General features: G+C 39.6%; 2 pseudogenes; both read right to left on the minus strand.

Annotated features, from left to right (window-relative positions):
• Positions 1 to 7,555: 7,555 nt before the first annotated feature.
• Positions 7,556 to 8,425, minus strand: LOC121459581 (annotated as a pseudogene).
• Positions 8,426 to 9,427: 1,002 nt separating this feature from the next.
• Positions 9,428 to 14,145, minus strand: LOC121459758 (annotated as a pseudogene).
• Between the last annotated feature and the right edge of the window lie 6,537 nt (positions 14,146 to 20,682).

Raw genomic sequence — 20,682 nt, forward strand, 5'->3', positions numbered from 1 at the left:
TCTAGAGCTTACAGGTGGTCTATTAACTTTCTAATCTGGGATTTTTCCAGCTTTTTTATATAGGCATTTAGTGGTATGAACTTTCCTCTTAACACTGCTTTCATTGTGTCCCATAACTTTGGGTACGTTGTGTGGTCATTTTCATTGAACCTTACAAAGTTTTAATTTATTTCTTTGTTTTTTCCTTGACCCATTTGTAATTCAGATGAGTATTACTCAATTTTCATATGTTTGTGGGTTAGGAAATTAGTGTGGGTGGTGAATGCTAACTTCTATTCATGGTTATCCCATAAGACACATGGGGTTATTCCATTATTTTTGGAATCTGTTGAGGTTTTCTTTTTTATTGAGTATATGGTCAATTTTGAGAAAATTCCATGGGGTGTAGAGAAGAAAAGAAGGTATGCTTTTATATCTTTGGATGGAATATCCTATAGATGTGTGTTAAGTCCATTTGAGTCATAACATCTGTTTAGTCCCTTATTTCTCTGTTACGTTTCTGTCTGTCAGACCTATCCGGTGGTGAGAGGGAAGTGTTGTGGCCACCCACTATTAGTATGTGTGGCATCATATGTGATGTAAGCCTTAGAAGTGTTTCTTGTACATATGAAGGTGCCCTTGTATTTGGCACATACATGTTCAGTATTGAGATTTCCTCTTGTTGGATTTTTCCTGTGACTAATATTAAATGTCCTTCTTTTTCTCTTTTGATTGATTTTAGTTTGAAGTCTATTGTGTTAGATATTTGGATAGCTACACCAGCTTGTTTCTTAGGTCCATTTTATTGGAAAATTTTCTCAACCCTTTTCTGAGGCGATGTCTGTCTTTGAGGTTGAGATGTGCTTCTTGTATGCAGCAGAAGAATAAATTATGTTTTTGTATCCATTCTGTTAGTCTGTGTCTTTTTATAAGTGACTCGAGACCATTTATATTAAGGGATATTAATGACAAGTGATTGCTAGTTCCTGTTATTTTACTTGTTGTTGTTGGTGACATTATTGTCTTTGCTTTCTTTTATTTGGGATTTACTACTGTGAGATCATCTATTTTCTGTGATTTTGTGAATGTAGCTGACTTCCTTGGGTTGAAATTTTACTTCTAGTACTTTCCATTGATATAGATTTGTAGCTACACATTATTTAAATCTGTTCCTGTCTTTTCTCCATCTATGGTAAATGAAAGTTCACTGTGTATACTAGCTGCCATCCATGGCCTATTAATGTCTTCATAGGGCTCAACCGGGACCTTCTGGCTTACATTGTTTCCATTGAAAAGTCAGGTGTATTCTAGCAGGTCTGCATTTATATGTTTCTAGACGTATTACCTGTGCAGCTGTTAGTATTCTTTCTTAATTCTGCATGTATATTGTTTTGATTATTATGTAGCTAAAGGATTTTTTGTTGTTCAGCCCCCTTCCCCACATGAAAACCCATCATTTATGAAAATCTATATACTTCAACATCTTTGTCACAATTTTAAGGACTCTCTTTAATAGCTCCCTGTCTGGACTGTTTTTATTTTGATTTGTTTGTTTGGGGGGGGGGGGGGAGTGGGTGTTACACCAACCTGCAATGTCTCTCATTCTCAATCATGGTTCTGCAGAAAAAGCTTCCTTGCCCCAAACAACTGGCAGCAGCAAGGATCACGAAATTTCACATGGACTTCCATATTTATGTATTTGGGACGTGAGCACTCTATTAGTTGTGTAGTTAGGGAAAATCATTTTTTCAGTCTAAAAGCAGATGTTTTCTCCTATTGCCACATGTTCTCTGCTTTCCAGGAGATTTTCAGTTTTGTGAGGTCCCATTTATTAATTGTTGACCTTAGTGTAGTCTCCTGTTACAATATATTCAAGGCTCTTCCCTAGCTTCCTTCTGACAGCTTCACTACAAATGGTTTTATGTGAGGCTTTTGAACCACTTGGACTGGAGTTTTCTTCAGGTTGATGAATATGGCACGCTCTACTTTTTTCTCCACATTTAAATCCGGTTAGAGTGGCACTGTTTCCCATTGTAGATTTCAGTTTCCCATTGTATATTTCTGGCTTCTTTAAAATATAAGGTATTCATATATATGCAGATTTGTATCTGGGTCTTTGATTCAAATCCCTTGATTAACATGTTTATTTTTGACAATATCATTAGGGTTTTGTTACTATGGCTATGGGATATAATTTCTAGTACCTTGTGCACTATTCATGGAATGCCTGCATTTTCTCTGCATTGTGTCACTATTATCTGAAGAGAAAACATTTTATGTTGATGTGTAGTTACTCTTTCAAATAAGTTATGTGTAATTATTGGTCCATGCCTGATGTGTATCATGACTTCTGGAGCAGCAACCTAGGAAAGAAGAGAAAGCTGCCTATGGAGAGACGCTTATGCCTTTCAATTTAATTTGAGTTACTGTGCACATATACTATTCATTTACATTATCAATGTTAGGCCATAGAAAACTCTATAGGTAGCACCACCTGAACGAATCAGAAAAAGAATAGCCCCTACAGGTATAAGCACCACCTAAACCAATTGGAAGAAGAAATTGAGTAGCTAGTCTTCCAACTAAAATGCCCCAATCCCTAAGCCCTGAGCCCTAAGCTACACTCCCTGTCTGTCTCTCCCTGTGTGTCTCAGTGAAGAGCACCTGGGCAAGGATCTTCCAACTGCACTTGTCCAGGCCATGACCCAGGTAGATCTGGAGCTGGTAACACAGAGCATCAGTTATCTGCTTGGTCATCTCAGGGATGTCCTGGAACAGCACAATGCTTATGTCAGAGGGCTCTTTGGGAAAGACCCTCAGACATGGCTCCAGCTGTGAGTTTACCAAGCAGAGCTGCTGGTACATGGTCAGCAGAATCTGGAAGGAGAAGAGCTCATCCCAGCTGCACTCTTCAGCAGGAAACTCTAAATTTGCAGTGGATGGAGGGCTGAGGTGGCACATAGTCATTTAGCAATGGTGGTGCCTCTCTGTCTCTCACCATTTCCAGTGCCCCAATCATCAGGGAGAAGGCCCAGCAGGCACTCAGCACCAGAACAAAGGACACCTGGGGTGCCAGCCTTGCTGGCATGGCAGCCACAATTGCCTCTAGGGATTCCTTGCCTCACCAAAGCAGGCTGGCCTTGCCCTGCTAGGGACTATGGAGGGCACTTTATGTTCCTTTGCCTTTGGGACTCCAGGAGGAGAGGATTCCCCTGGGGCTGTGTGCTCTGAGAGGAGAGCCTTCCTTGCCTCAGGCCTGACTCTTCTGCAGCCAGGAGCTCTGGAGCCCCATGGCAGAGGCAGCAGCTTCCATCTGGCACAGGAGTAGCCATCTCTTTAAGGGAATTGGTCCTCTGCCTCTAGGCCATCCCTCTGTGGCAGGTTATTGCAAACATGCCTTCAATCTCCATCCAGACAACGATGAACACAGATGCCTGCTTCTTGTGCTCTTCAAATACCTGGGCTACATGGCCTCTAAGTCGGACTGGAGCATCTCCTCCAGCTCCAATGACATGGTAACTCCAGTGGCCAGCTTCTCCTGTTCTCCCTACCTCACTGCACCAAACCCTATTCAATCCCCACAAATGGTAAGGCCTCCATGAAGAGTCAACAAAGCCTGGCACATCCATATTGAATTCCAAATTTGTTGTACAAATTTTAACTCCCACAGCAGTGGAGGAATGGTCCCCTTGCTCTACATCCTCACCAGCATGAGCTGTCACTTGTGCTATCGATCTTGATCATTCTGACATATGTAAAAAATAAAAAAAGCACTTTTGATTTTACATTTCACTAACTGCTATAAATTTTGAACATCTCTCTAGGTGTTTCTCAGCCATTTGAGATTGCTCTAAGGAGAATTATGATTATATCTGTATCCCATCTTTATTTTTTTAATATTTATTTATTTATTATGTATACAACATTCCTTCCATGCCTGCCTGCATGCCAGAAGAGGGCACCAGATCTCATTATAGATGGTTGTGAGCCACCATGTGGTTGCTGGGAATTGAACTCAGGACCTTTGGAAGAGCAGGCAATGCTCTTAACCTCTGAGCCATCTCTCCATCCCTGTACCCCATCTTTAAGTGGATTTCTTGATGTCTAATGTCTTGAGTTCTTTTTACTTCAATACAATTAGTTTGTTAATTATTGGGAATTTTATCAATTTACACTGTTCACACTCTCTTCCCATTCCTCCAAGGTTTACCCTTTTCACTTTATGCCTTTCCAGAGAGAGAGAGAGAGAGAGAGAGAGAGAGAGAGAGAGAGAGAGAGAAATACACCATGCCAAATTTGTGTTTTTGTATACTCATTGGAACATGGTCAGACTCCCAGTGGCCATATCCTTAAAGATTGCTGAGTCCTTTCCCATCCCCCTCTCACACAGGAAATCCCATCATTTGTGAAGATCTATATCCTACAGCATCTTTATCACAATTTTTAGACTCTCTTCAAAGGCTCCCTCTCTGGACTGTCTTTATTTTGATTTGTTTGTTCGGTGGAAGAGGTTGTCCCAGCAGCCTTCAATGTCTCTCATTCTCCATTATGCAGAAGAAGCTTCCTTGCCCCCAAAACTGGCAGCAGCAGGGATCACAGACTTGTACATGGACTTGCAGTCTTTTTAGATTTGTGATTGATCCAACTGTTAGATGTATGATTAGGGGAAATCAGTTTCCAGGCTGTAAGCAGTTGTTTTGTCCTCTTGCCTGCCAGTGGTCTCTGCTTTCCAGGAGATTTTAGTTTTTGTGAGGTCCCTTTTATGAATTGTTGATCTTAGTGCCTGCACCATCACTGCTTTGTTTAGGAAGGAGTCTCCTGTGGCAATGCATTCCAGGCTCTTCCCTAGCTTTTCTTCTATCAGGTTCACTATATATGGTTTTATGTGAGGCTTTTGAATCACTTGGACTGGAGTTTTTTTCAGGCTGAAAAATATGGTGTGTTATCTTCTTTTTTTCAACATACAATAGGCTCACTACTTTTTGCTTTACAGATAGTATCAACATATGAGTGAGTCCATACCATGCTTATATATCTGGGTCTGGGTTACCTCACTCAGTATTGGTTTTTCTAGTCCCATCCATTTGCATGCATATATCAAGATGTCATCAATTTTTAATTTTTAATGATTTATTAGATTCTGAAATATTAAACATAAAATTGGATTTTGGAGCATAGGTAATGATGGTGGTAAGACAAATAATAGTGAACAAGGACAACAGACAAATTTCCTATAGTAAATATTCCTCCCGTTTGTGTATTTGAAGGATCTTGGACTTGTTAATACCACTTACTAACCGGGCTTGTGACGCTGGTTCAGACAAAGTGAGCCCTGTTTACTGGGAAGTGTTTGGAGGATGGGAAGAGTGCGTGGAAACGTTACTGCAGAATGGTTACAGCCCAGATGCACAGATGTGCTTGGTCTTTGGATTCAGTTCCCCTCTGTGCACAGCTTTCAAAAGGAGTAAGTATATTTGTTACATTTTGCTTATATTTATTTATTTATTTATTTTTTACTTTTTTTTATTGAGAAAAGGAGAAAAAAAAACAAGTTTTCACCTCCTCCCAGCCTCCCATTTCCCTCCCCCTCCTCCCCCCCCTACGCCCCCTCCTCCCACCCTTCTCCCCTTCCCCCCACTCCTTTCCCCCTCCCTCTCCAGTCCAAAGAGCAGTCAGGGTTTTCTGCCCTGTGGTAAGACCTAGGACCTCCCACCTCCGTCCATATCTAGGAAGGTGAACATCCAAACTGGCTGGGCTCCCACAAAGCCATCACATTACGTAGGATCAAACCCCCGTGCCATTGTCCTTTGTGTCTCATCAGCCCTCATAGTTCGCCATGTTCAGAGAGTCCAGTTTTATCCCATGCTTTTTCAGTCACAGTCCAGCTGGTCTTGGTGAGCTCTCAATAGATCAGCTCCACTGTCTCAGTGGGTGGGTGCATCCCTCGTGGTCCCGACTTCTTTGCTCATGTTCTCCCTCCTTCTGCTCCTCATTGGGACTTTGGGAGCTCAGTCCAGTGCTCCAGTGTGGGTCTCTGTCTCTATCTCCATCCATCACCAGATGAAGGTTCTATGATGATATGCAAGATATTCGTCAGTATTGCTCAAGGATAGGGTCATTTCAGGTTCCCTATTCTCAACTGCCCAAGGAACTAACTGGGGACCTCAGCTTGGTCACCTGGGAGCCCCTCTAGGATCCGGTCTCTTGCCAACCCTAAAGTGGTTCCCTTAACTAAGAATTGTGGTTCCGTGCTCCCCTGTCCAACCTTCCTTTATCCCAAATCCTCCTGCTTTCCCAAGGCCCGACCTCCTTCCCTTCTAACTTTTCTCTCCCCATCTCCCCTTACCCCCAACCCACCCCACCCCAAGATCCCAATTTTCTCCCCGGCAATTTTGTCTACTTCCCTTAGCCAAGAGGATAACTATATGTTTTTCCTTGGGTTCCCCTTCTTACTTAGCTTCTTTAGATTCACCTATTGTAGACTCCGTGACCCTTATTTATGGCTAGAAACCAATTATGAGTGAGTACATCCCATGTTCATCTTTTTGGGTCTGGGATACCTCACTCAGGATAGTGTTTTCTATTTCCATCCATTTGCATGCCGGTTGTGGTGGCGCACGCCGGTAGGATTTGCTGAAGGAGGCAGAGGCAGGAGGATCACGAGTTCGAGGCCAGCCTGGGCTTATATTTAATAATCAAGTGACTTTTCTTCATAGTGACACTTGGTGTCTCTTTTAGCACTAAGTTGCTAATCTACAAAAGGCCTGCTTCAGGATATGTTGTTCAATCTAGCAGAAGTGAGGTTGATAACACCAGGATATTTACCTTTTTCTTCTTGAAACTGCATTATACTTTTAGTATAACAATGTTGGGAAATGCTTTAAATATATTAATATAAATGCTTAGGCCTACTCTGATGTCTTTGAAATAATTCAAGATTCAAAATTGTACTTATCAAGTAAGGAAGTAACTGCTTCAGGTGTTTTAAGTATAAAACTTTTTATTTATTTATTATTTTATAACCCTTACAATAAAACCTTGGTTTCAGGTACTTTTTTATTACTTTTTAATGTACATGGGTATTTTGCCTGCATGTAGTCTATGCACTGCATTCACACAATGTCCACAGAGACCAGAAAAGGGAACTGGAGCTGCGGATCATTGTTAGCTGCTATACTGGGAATCGAACCTGGGTCCTCTGGTGTAGCAGCCAATCTTCTTAACTGCTGAGCCATCTCTCTGGCCCCAGTAATCTTACTTTTGACTGGTCTGAGATTTAGACGTAGAAACTATCAGTGAGGACAACCTATATCTCTTGACAATCTGTCCCTGGCTTCTTTCATTCTCTTGGCGAAAAGTTTATCATATTCTGCAGCCTCCTCTTACTGTCTTTGTGTGTTATTCCTTCAGAGCAATAGGTTGGCATCTATGTTGTAGTACACTTGGATAACAAAAGCCTAAATCATGGGGGCTTTGGTCCTGGGTTTCTTAGATTTTTTTCTAGGTGTGTACAAGGTTTTATAGGTACTTTGTAAACATCAGAATCAATTGGGTCCTTTTCTACAAAAGCCTGATGTCATATTACAAAACCAGGAACCATACTTTCCGAGGCACTCTGATGAAGGGCAGAGAAAACATCCACATAACTGATGTTTAGGTGAGAAGGCAGAAAGATGATCTCAGTCAATCTGATTTGCCAGGGAAGGAAGCCTAAGGTGCTGTCCACAGGACCAAACTTCAATACTAACTCAGGGTCAGGGAAACCATGTGAACTAAGTAAGCCGTCTAGCAGATCTCCATCCAAATCTCTGGGTGTCCTCTGCTGCTGAGCAAAAGTCCTGAGCAGCTCTCAGAATATACACTTTTTCAGCTCCTGGGGACAGCACCTTCACCGCTGAAGGGCAATTTAATACTTGGTGGTCTTTGTCATTACTACTTGCAAATTCTGGTTATTATTTGCAACAATCTCGGCCCAAAAGTTCCTATTGTTGTTGCACAATTTCATCCATCAATCTGGAGTTATTTCTCTTGAACAGGCCTTGGTGGTCTTAGACACTAATGTAGAGATCCCCAAGGCCATACACCACACCACTGAGGCTCACGGTGTCTGAGAAGCTGGGCTCATGGTCCTCCTTAGTGACCACCAGGCCCATACACAGTAGCTGCTTCTGCAGGGACCCGCCCTCCGAAGACCAGCACAGCCTGGGTGGGGTGACAGCCAGCCTGGGGCCCAGTGAGGGTGCAGGTGATGATGCTGGTTCCTGCCAATGGCCAGGGCTTGCTCAGCTTGAAGCCCAGCAGCACTAGGACCACAGTGGAGGCAGCACAACAGCAGCTGCTCCAGATCCAGTTCCAGGGGAAGCAAAGGCAGAGCCAGGAAGTGAGCACTCTGCAGGTAGAGCAGCACTTGCAGCACCTGCCACACCAGCTCCCACAGCCCGGTCATTCTCCCATGGCGTTGGGACACCGTCTCCTCCTTCCCCTCCATCCCACATCCTCGTGCCTGAGCCCCTCATCACTGCCAACTCCTCACCTAGCCCCCACTGCCATCTTCCTCCGCCCTCCTAAGTCTATTTATTTATGGCTTCCTGACAAAAATTGGTGACATCCCCGACCACTAAGGAATGGTAATATCTCTCAGTTCAGGAATATCCACAATACATCACTAACAGATTGGTGCTTTCTATCTCCAGTTCTCCTTGTAACCCCACCCCTGACTCCTGTGGCCATAGATGCTATCATTTTAATGCTGCAGAAGTGGCTACTAACATACTACAAATTTCATTGACTTTCTTGAACTCATTGTTATGGATAGCTAGCTGTGATATAACTTAAGTCTGTCCAAACATTTTCACTGTCCCAGACAGATGACTAGATAAAAAAAACACTTGTCACCAAGTCTGGCAACCTGAGTTTTCTTTCTTGTAGATACCATATTTTTGTCTGTTTCTAACATGAAGCACCACAGTGGTGAAAAAATAGCCTTCAGAAAGGGTTTTTGTCTTGTTTTGTTTTTTTTTTTTGAGATAGAAAGATTTTCTTTATTAATGACCCCAACTGTATTTCTTTAGATACAGGAGTTTTGAACTCAAATACTTAGAAGAATACAAGTTAAGATTGCATTATCTGCAACTCATTACCAGTAACATATTGCAAAGCAAACAGCTTGGAAAAGGGAAAAAGGAAGGGGAGTGAGAAAGGGAAAAATAAAAGAAGGGAAATAAGTTGATCAAGTGGAAATTTTTTTCTTTTCTTAAATTCTTGGGAACTGTGAAGTCCTTGCAAGCACAGTTCGTTTCTGCAGATTATTTGCCAAACTCGTACAAAATGGAACCCAAACGGAGAATCCCTTAAGAACCTGGAGAGGTGCAACATGAAGGGCTACAATTATCCAGTAGCAAACGGTCCAGCCTTCCATCAACAGAGCTTCTTCCTCAGTTTCCAAGTGTTAGCGGGATGAAAATGTCTTCCCCATGAATGTTTTCATTACTTTTTTCTCTGCATCTGGGTGTGCACGATTGAGCACCTTAAGGAAGTCAGATGGTTTTGCTCGCATTCGTGTATGAATATAGGCCTTGAGTACTTAGTGTGGTAGTGCAGATAGTCCCAGAACGTGTGGATCAGGTTGATGGTGTTGTCTCGAGCAGTGGCATTGGTGTGGTGAGGGGAGAGCACGAAGGTGATGTAGCCAGTGTTGTCACCCATGGCAGCATCTGTGTCTTTCAGCTCTAGAGGAGGTTTCCTGTGGTTAAAAAGGACCTGGGGGGCTGGTCTCTTCGTCCTTCTTTGAACTCTTGCATGAAGACCTTTCCAATGACAACATCGTCATCATCCTTAAACACTGTGCTGAAGACTACTGTGACTCTGCCTTTTTTAGATTCAACAGACAATGGATAACCACTCTGTTCCCTCCTTCCTTGTCCTCTTCTTGTGCTAATTTTTTGGGAGAAATTAATAGCAACTATCCCAAAACTGGTAGACTTAACCTCATAATAAGAACTTCTTGGATTCTTCCTAGAATTGTACGTGATGCTCCAATAACTGGAGCCCATACGTTCTATACTGATGCAAATAAATCAGGGAAAGCAGGTTACAAGTCAGATGAATTGAGTAAGGTGGAACAAAGCCCTTATAATTCTGTCCAGAAGGCAGAATTATATGCCATTCTTATGGTGCTAAGGGATTTTAAAGAACCTCTTAATATAGTTACAGATTCACAATATGCAGAAAGAGTTATCTTGCATATTGAAACCGCTGAATTTATACCAGATGACACAGAGTTGACTTCATTGTTTATCCAGGTACAAGACATAATCAGGAACAGGCTTTGTCCGATGTACATAACACACATGTGGTCCCATACAGGTCTGCCTGGTCCTCTAGCCCAAGGCAATGCTGAGATTTATCAATTATTGATTGGAAGTGTGTTGCAGGCCTCAGAATTTCATAAGAAGCATCATGTCAATAGTAAAGGCCTAAAGAAAGAATTTTCCACTACTTGGCAACAGCTAAGGACATTATAAAGAGATGTCCTACTTGTTCTTTCTATAATCAAACACCATTGCCTGCAGGGAGTAACCCAAAGGGTACTAAGAGAAATGAAATCTGGCAGATGGATGTGTTCCACTTTATGGAATTTGGTAAATTAAAATATGTACACCATACCATAGACACATATTCAGGTTTTCAATGGGCTACTGCCCTGAGCTCAGAAAAGGCTGATTCAGTAATCACACATTTATTGGAAGTTATGGCCATCATGGGTATACCTGCACATAAAGACAGATAATTGTCCAGCATATGTATCTAAAAAAATGAAATGCTTTTTTAATTATTATAATATAAAACACATTACAGGTGTACCAAATAATCCTACAGGTCAGGCCGTAGGATTTGAAAGATCAAATCGTACTATAAAGGATATGCTGAACAAACAGAAAGGGACCGAAAATACCCCCAGAAATAGATTACATAATGCTTTATTAACCTTGAATTTTCTTAACGCTAATGAGAAAGGAACGACAGCAGCAGAAAGACATTGGATAATGGAAAAGTCTGCTGAACTAAATCAACTGATTTATTTCAAAGATGAGCTGACCTCTCAATGGAAGCCAGGAGATGTGCTACATTGGGGAAGGGGTTTTGCTCTTGTTTCCACAGGAGAAGAAAAATTGTGGATACCATCAAAATTAATAAAGTTTCCATTTGAGGAAGAGAAGCCTCTTGGAAAGGAGAAATGACAACTCATCCATAATGATGATATTCATACAGGTGGTAAGAAAAACATAAAATGGGGGCAGGGTTCTGTTCTTATCTCCACAGGAAAATACTCATCTTTGAAAAATTCAAGGGACCCTGGATGTTTGGATACTGACAGATGGAAAAATACCTGCCCAATAGGAATTATCAAGAAAACTGAATGAGTTGTGTAAGTAAAATATATTAAACCATATTTCTAAATTTATAAAGCTGGTTTTGAAGTTGGACTCTGGCTCAGTCCCTCTCCAATCCCAAGCCAGTTAGTAAGAGAAAAACCCAGAGTTTCTGGAGTTTCTGTCTCATGTCAAGAGCCATGATATGGGACAGAAAGAAATATGAGTTTAGAAAACATCTTTGCTTTTCTTCATATCTATCATACTTTTCATTGAATATATCTATCATGCCTTTTAGTGAATATATATATATGTGTGTGTGTGTGTGTGTGTGTCTATATATGTCTATATGATTAATGTTTAAGTTTTTCACAATGAACAATGAGTTTTTCCTGAAGTGACATTTGAAGTTTCCAGGAAGAAGATGGGGCCCCATAACAACAACTCCACCTGGTTGAAATGACGTCATGATAGTGATAGCAGTACTACAAGACCTGCTTTGGGAACCAGCTGCACAAGATAATTCCAACTTGGTTAGCTGAAATGGTGCACATCTTATACAACATTTTGGCCAGACCTGCACAAAATACTCAGAGACTATTGGCAATTTTAAAAGACATTGATCTTGAAATTTAACCATCATTTTATTTTCAAAGGATCCACCAGAAAGAACGTCGCCCCTATGACAGCTGGAAGTAATTCTAGAGGATGACGTCCCCTCTCCCAGTAAAGTTTGCCCTTGGGTTTAGGGACATCATTTAGGGGTTGATTATAATTGGTATATGATTGAGGGTTGGGGAAGGAATTTTATAAGCTCAGGGATCATTTTGAAAAAAAAAGAGGGATGATGGGATAATAGATTTGTAATTGTGAGTTACTGTTTTTAGACAAATATATTGGTATAGATTCTTGTATATTGATACAAAGTTAAATTATATTGACTACTGTATGCATGCATGTTTCTACCTCTGTTTAAAACATTTTTTATGTATTGACATATATTGTATTGATATATATATATATATTGTATATATTTACCATATTGCAGTGTACATTTATACCTCTGATTAAGATACTTATATAATGTTTGTGTATGATATATATTTACCTACTGCAATGTATATTTGTACATTGTTTATATTTGGAGGTCATTGTCCTCATTTGTTTCACAGTTGTTAATTGTCTTAGCCTTTAAGTTAGATAGATATTGAGAATTATATAGATTAATAGTCATCTAAGTTTGTCATTTATAATTAGACTAATCTGGTTCTTTAGATATATAGAGATTATATTCAGTAGAGATAGATAATCTTCAACTTCTTCAAAGAGCTGTAGAAAATGGCCTTTATTCTAACTCAGAGTTTTGTGGTAGTGAGACACAATTGCTCCTGGCAACACCACTCTATTCCCGAGAGAATGTTGAGCACCAAAGACACTCCACCTGGAGCCTTTCTTTTTGGCAGAACTGGCCTTTGGGCAAAGAAATGCCCATACCTCAACCACTGACAGAGATACAGAGCATGCATCAATGGATAAAACAGGACTGTCATATCCTGCCAAGACAGGGTAAGATAGTTTTGAAAAAGTTGCTTGCCTTTGAAAATGGTATGTCAGTTATGTTAGGCCTTAGCCAAAGTTGGTTGCTTCAACGCTGCTAACGTGACTTTGGGTGATTGCCCAGGTAGCTAGTTGTCTCTGTGATTTGTTGCATGTTTTGGAAGTTGTTTTACTGAACTTCCTAATTACCCAGGTAACATTATTTCCCTTCTCAGATCTTCGATGGGGTTGAAGACTATATAAATGTAGTTACTTTTTCTCATGACTTGGCCAAGTTATTTATTATACAAGACCTAAGCTAGTTAGAATAGGATATTTGTACTTATTGTATATAATTTCATAGTAGGTTTAGAACTCTCTTATTTAAACAAAAGGGGGAGGTGTTGCGGAGGTCCTCCCACTCCTCCAGCCTATAGCCTCTGAGATACCAGCCCACTGGGGCGTGGTCTCTCTCCATTTAAAAAAGCAGCCACTTCCCTCTCTCTCTTCACTTCCTGCTCCGCTGGCGATTAGACTCCCTTCCTTGTTGCGTAGAGGGCTGTTGTCTTGGACGGTGATCTGTAAGTTTTTTCCCCATTAAATAAATACCACCCTATTAATCATAATTCCAAACTGGTGTGGCATTGTTTGTGACTTACGCCTTCAGAACTGGAAGTATTTCTCAAAGACAGAGGCAAAGCAATTTTGCTTCAACATGCCAGCCTGCTGCACGATAGAATCCTTGGATGCAGGCAGATTTTCAAGGTCATATAGCAAAGAAACATTGTATCCCAATTCTGGGTTTACCAAGAAACTCCCATATGCTCTCTTTAATAAGTCATCAGCACCATGTGCCTGAAGTTCCTTGTAGAATTTCAAAGGAATACTGACCATCACCTGTAGGGTTAAGCCAGCCCCTTAGGGGCGGGCTTGCCTCGGGCGAATGTTGACTGATAAATCAAGCTTGTGGCAGCCTGTGCATCCCTTTTCCTGCTTCCTGTGCTACGTGGGAACCTCGGTTCTGTAAGTTTATTTCTTCATTAAAGCTGTATATATTTCTTTACAATCTGCCTGCGTTTATTTTCGCCGCTACAATCACCTTTGTTTTGTCTCCATTTGGTTTTGAAATATGATAAAGGACACTATCAAAATCTGCAAATGTTACTTCTACAGCTTCTGGTTTGTTTCCAAAGGCCGTGTTCTGGAAGGAGAGTGAGATCTCCTCGATGATGCGATTGTTCACCTCCAGCAGGATCATGGCGGAGGCTGCCCCTGAAGCTTTAACCTGCCTGCCAAGCCTCCACTGCCTCCACCGCTGCCTCACCCATGATCCCGGTCCCCCGAGAAAGGTTTTTACTGGGCTTTAGCCTTTAAATCTCTCTCTTGCTCAGATGAGTCACTTACTCAGATTGTTCACCGTTTAGGTGATGAGCTGTCTCTGTATGTCACACTTGATTCTTGGTGTTTGTGTCTGCAGGATAGACTTTTTTTCCTGCTAGGATCTGAAGTGTTTCCCAAATTTGTCATCAGGCCTTGAGATAGAGAGAAATATGTATTTTAAGAAAAATATATAGATTTGCCCATATTATTTATATTTTAACCTGTGGTTACCTGACTAGGAGAATTTGCTATGCTCAAATGGCATGCAATGATCAAGGTCATATAGAGCACTAAGGTTGCTTTCATCTCTGAGCATGCCTTTGTGTTTGAGAGCTTTACAGTAATTGTCCCAGATTCTCAGAGAGTGCTGACAACATTCTGTGATTCTTCAGTCTTTTCCTTCGGAATGGTACTTTTGATGGAAAGGGATGACATATAGTAGCATTGGCCATAAGCCTTTTGAGAGTGTGCTCTTTCTTCATTTAACCTAGACAGTGTGAATACAGTAATTGGGAGAAGTTTGGGGCTTGCTTATTAAGCATGTTATATAGTATACAAATAGAGAGAAAATACATTGGGCGAAAGTAATTTTATAGTTAAACTTGGAACATGTAAGGTTAAGCAGTGTTCTGGGAATTTTTCTTGTGGCATTGTAGAGGGATGAATGGATCTACAAATGTTTGAAAAATCTGGAAACTTAGGATAAGTTTATATTAACAATAAATATGTCATTACACCTGCATTATAGAGTTTTAAGGAATTTTATACTCTTATTATACTTCCCTCAAATTAATGATTAGGCCTATTGCTTGAATTTAAACATACTTCTGAAAAGCGTTTAGAGATTGATGAACATTTAGTGTATAATTTGCTTAAAAATAACTTTGTCCCATACCTAGATTTTTCTAGGCTTGTATACACTATAAGCTTTTTTCAGTTTTTTTTTAAATATCATTAGATAATTTTTTTCTTTCTGAGACTGGGTCTCAATATGCAGCTCTGACCTACCTTGAATTTGCAAAGGAGACCAGGCTGGCTGCAACTCGCAGAGATCCAAATGCCTCTGCCTCTCAAGTGTTGGGATTAAAGGTATAAGCTACCACATTTGTCAAGTTTTAGATGTCTTGAGAAGTAGTTGTTCTCACATGAATTTAGATTAGATATTTTGTATTTATTTGATTTAAAAATCTTGTTCTTTTCTAGATTCCATATTATTATTATTGAAAATATTTCAATGTTTATAGTTTTATAAATAATATAATGCCAAGTTCAAATGGAGAATAACTTTATTACTATATGCCTTCTTTTTCAGTTATGTGCACAGTGAACATATATGTTTATTATTCTTTTTAAATTTGACATTATGAACATTTTTAAAAATATGAGCATGTAATTCAAATTTAGTTTTTGATGACTGTAATATATTATGCTTATCACCTGTTTTTTTGTGTTGAGTATTTAGTTTGTTTCTAATGTCTGCTATAGAGAATACTGATAAAAACTTTTCTACAAATGGACTGAAATTTACTTTGAATCTTTTGGAGGAGAATACTGATAAAAACATTTCTACAAATGGATTGAAATTTACTTTAAATCTTTTGGACAAATTTCCAAAGAATATATTACTGAATAAAAAGTCTGAAAGTTTTAATATATATTTTAATACATATGTATATATACTTTATATTTATTTGAATGAGCGTATTTAAATATGTAGAAATATATTTAGCTAAATAAATGTATTTATTACATATGTGGTATTTTATTTGTTCTCATAAATACCAAATAGTGGCGGACAAGTAAAATAACTCAGAGTCATACAGCTAGGTGGCTCCAGGGTCTCAGCTTTCTTTGTAATCCTACCTGTTTTGATGATCTTGCCAAGTGGCTCTTTCAAATGAGTATCACACCTGTTTTCAGTCAATTTCATTGTAACGATTAGTATCCAATAATCTTTTTTAATACTAAATTTAATAGACAAAAATGATACATGTTTATTCCCTGGAAGTACATGATAAGTAAGATTAACTTATAAGTTAAACTATGTTCATCGGAAAAGCTTTCCTGTGTGATAGGTATGGTTCATGACCACATACAAAACAGTGCAAATTGGCTATGGCTACATATCATGGAGGTTTCTAGAATGAATTAATCTTTGGGGAATGACCATATTGTTTATTAACTTTAAAATACCGTTTAACTTTAACATAATAAAATTACATATAACAAAACAGGTATCAAGCAAGAATTACAATATTTATATTTACTTTACCTGTTATTATAAGTGAGGAAAACTATAACTATCTATTTTTTCTTCAACTATATCAAAGACTCCAGAAAGATAGAATATTACCTAAGAAAATAGGAAGTACATTGTAAACAACTTCCAAAACTCTAGAAATGACAGAGACATCTCACTGTCTGGTCAGTTACCAAAGTTCTTCTCTATCATTGTGGCATCCATCTTCAGCCTATAGGCCGATAGTATCCAGCAGACTTTTTCATGAAGCATGAAATTTCAAAGACAATTCTGCCTATATTGGTAGTTTGCCAGTCACCTTCTTCTGTATTCTGAAGAATGTCTTGCAGATTCTTTCATGAAGCAGGAACTCCAAAGGATCGTCTTACCTTTAGGCAAGTTCAGCAGTCATTTCTTGATGGGTTCTGCATGTCCAGTTCAACTAACAAACTCCATAAGGAGTCTTTTCAATGCCCATCATTTTCTTAAAGAAGCTGATGCTGCCAGGAGCAGATGTATCTCACTGTCATGAAAAATCTTAAGTTCATTTACATTTTAAATGTTTCTGAAAGATCTGAAAAATACCTATCTAACAGAAATACATCTCTGTACATCTAGAAAGTCTAACATGACTACAAGCTTGACTATTATAGATAAGAATCTATTAACATATATTTCTTAATTATACATTACATTTTTAAATGAGCTACGCAAAAACAATACCTTAATCAAGATCAGCTATATATAATAAATTTACCTTAAATTTGAATCAATATAGCAAGATCCATACAAATGCAAACTACCCCCCTCTATAGCTTAAACCCCTCTAAGTGTAAAGAAGCATTTACAAACAATATTTGAGAATATGGGCACAGTACTGTCCGAACTCCTTTCTGCATTTTATAGGGAAAAGAATTTTCTTTGTGAGGGGTGTTTACAGCAACCTTTCAGGAGGTTTTGATCCATTAAACCATATTGGTCTGGAAGCAATCCACAGGTTCTCATCTTCTGGGAAAACTAAAGAAGAACCTCCTTTCCAAAGCAACATATCCTCAGACTAAAATTTTGGAATCAAGATACCTTTATGTTGGTTTAACTTAGCAGTCCATGCAATGAAATGTCTCTCTGTACTTAGCTCTTTCACAGTCAAAAAATTCAAAGAAAATACACAAATATACATAATCTAAACTCTTTGTGTATTTTCCATCTTTACGTGGCTTAATTTTCTTTACTCCTTTTAATCTATGACTGTCTATACTCTGTCTCATTAAAGACATTTTCACTTCTTTTTCAACTCTGTTTTTTTTTTTCTCTCTTCCAAGCATACTCTTTTTTCTCTCTTTTAAGCCTATGTACATTTATCCAACACTGTGACCCATTTCGAGTTCTTTTATGTCTGAATCTGTCTTTATTGCCTTATCTGTAATTCTTTACTGTCTGGAAGAGCTTTTAAAATGGTAAGCAGATCAGTTTCAGTTGCTCTGGATGCTGCCTGTGCCTCTCTCCACTTTCAAAATGGTAGACATGCCATTACTGCCAGGTCTCAGAAGAGCTGCACTTAGCACTTTAACTCTGAGAATGAATGTGCAGCAAATGAACCCTTTTTATCTGAGTAATAGCTAAATCTGCCATACAGCGCACTGCACGACCTAGAAATATCTCTGTGTATGGTGACAGGAATCTACCATGCTCTCCTGCTTGTGCACACGTAGTAGAACTGATCTACCAACTGCCCAGGAGGAGAGCGCTGAGCCATGGGCATGGTTGCAGTTTCTTTCCTCCAGACCCTGAGTAGGCACACAAACACCTGGGCCCACAAATGCCATTAAAAAGCTCCATAGCTAGAGTTTGCACTGGCAGCATGGAATAACCACACAGAAACTATATTAATTAAATCACTGCTTGGTCCATTACCTCTCACTTGTTATTGGCTAACTCTTACATATTAATTTAATGTAGTAATAAGGGCGGCGGAGCTTCGTCCCCAGCACCCCAGCCGCCTGCTCGGCTAGCTTATGCCCCAAAATAATTACATGGACACTGTATTCTTTTAAACACTGCTTGGCCCATTCTCTTCTAGGCTAATTCTCACATATTAATTTAACCCATTTCTAATCATCTGTGTGTAGCACTCCAAGGTGCGCTTACCGGGGAGATTCTAGCCTAGTCCATCCTGGGTCGGAGTGTCTGCCCGGGAGCGGGGCATGGTGTCTCTCTCAGGCGTCTGCTCCCGAGAGCAGAGCTGTGGGGTCTGACCTCACTTCCTGTTCCTCCCAGCGTTCTGTTCTGTTTACTCCTCCCACCTATCTTCTAACCAATAAAATGGGACAAGGCAGTTCCTTTATTAGCCAATGACCTTCCTCCATCATTTCCCCTTTTTCGGTTTAAACAAAAAAAAAAGGCTTTAACTTTAACATAGCAAAATTACATATAACAAAACAGTTATCAAGTAAAAGTTACAATAAGCTTTATCATAACTAAGGAAAACTATAACTATAACTAACTATTCTTAACTCCATCAAAGACTCCAGAAAGATACAATACTACCTAAGCAAACAGGAAAAAAGCAACTTTTAAAACTCTAGAAATGACAGAGACATCTTGCTGCCTGGACAGTCACCCAAAGTTCCTCTGTACTATTGGGGCATCCATCTTCAGCCTTCAGGCTCATGCTATCCAGCAGACATTTCCATAAAGCAGGAAAATTCAAAGTCAGTTCAGTCACTATCTGTTGTGTCCTGCAGAATATCTCGCAGACTCTTTCATGAATCAGGAACCCCGAAAGATCATCTCACCTTAGGCAAGTTTAGTAGTCCTCTCTCTGTGGGTTCTCTGTGTCCAGTTTATGCAATAGTCCAGGCAAGAGCAGTTTCTTGCCCAAATGGCTATCAAACTCCATAAGGTGCCTCTTCAATGCCCATCTTCCTCTTGAAGTACATTGGTGCTGCCAGGAGCAGAGTGTCTCATTGTCATGAAAAGTCCTCAGTTATCAAAACATTAAATGCCCTATTCTGTAATCTTTGAAAGACATGAAGAATGTCTATCTAAAATATATCTCTATATATCTAGAAAATCTAACTAACATGCTACAAGCTTTACTATTATCGATGATTATCCATTAACAACCTATATTTCTTAATTATACAGTACATATTTAAATGAACTACACAATCACAATACCTTAATCAATATCAGAAATACATATACATATAACAAAATTGACCTTAAATCTCTATCAATAAAGTAAAATCTATACTAATGCAAATTATTCATACCTATATCATATCCCCCTTTAAATGTAAAAGAACGTTTATAAACCATATTTGGGAACATGGACGCAGTTTTTTCTCTCCAAACTGCTTCCTGCTGAATGGGGGCGTCGTTAATTAGGTCTTTCATGGTATAACCTGTGTGCTAGTTTCATCTCAGTTGGCAGTTGAGCGAAGCAATTTTCTGGAGATGTTCACAACAACCCTTCAGGAGGATGTGGTCCATCATACCAAATCGGAATAGAAGAAATGAACAGCGTCTCATCCTCTGTGAAAACAAAATAAGAAACTCCTTTCCAAAGTATCATATCCTTAGATCCAAATTCAAAATATCTATGTTGGATTAGTTCAGCATTTATAAACAAATATCTTTTAGTAGCTTTTGCTCCTTCCTCAGCATTTAAACAATTCAAAGAGAGCATAATAGCATACAGTATCAAAATTCTCTGTGTATTTTCCATCTTTGTGCAGCTTTGTTTTAACCTCTATTTTGTTTATTTTTACTTTTAATTCTTTGCTTTTTGAGACAGGTTCTCTGTATCTTTGACCTGAAGTAACTCTGTAGACCAGGCTGTCTTTGAACTCTCAGAGATCCGCCTGTCTCTGCCTCCCAGGCATTGGGATTAAAGGTGTAACCTACTGCACCTTGAACTCACAGAGATCTGTTTGCCTCTGCCTTCTAGGCACTGGGATTAAAGGCGTGTGCTACCACACACAACAAAACCGAAAAGGGGGAAATGATGGAGGAAGGTCATTGGCTAATAAAGGAACTGCCTTGTCCCATTTTATTGGTTAGAAGATAGGTGGGAGGAGTAAACAGAACAGAACGCTGGGAGGAACAGGAAGTGAGGTCAGACCCCACAGCTCTGCTCTCGGGAGCAGACGCCTGAGAGAGACGCCATGCCCC

This window comes from Microtus oregoni, unplaced genomic scaffold, assembly GCF_018167655.1.
Source record: "Microtus oregoni isolate MIOR12 unplaced genomic scaffold, Mior012 000019F_ref0000042, whole genome shotgun sequence".
Classification (NCBI taxonomy): domain Eukaryota; kingdom Metazoa; phylum Chordata; class Mammalia; order Rodentia; family Cricetidae; genus Microtus; species Microtus oregoni.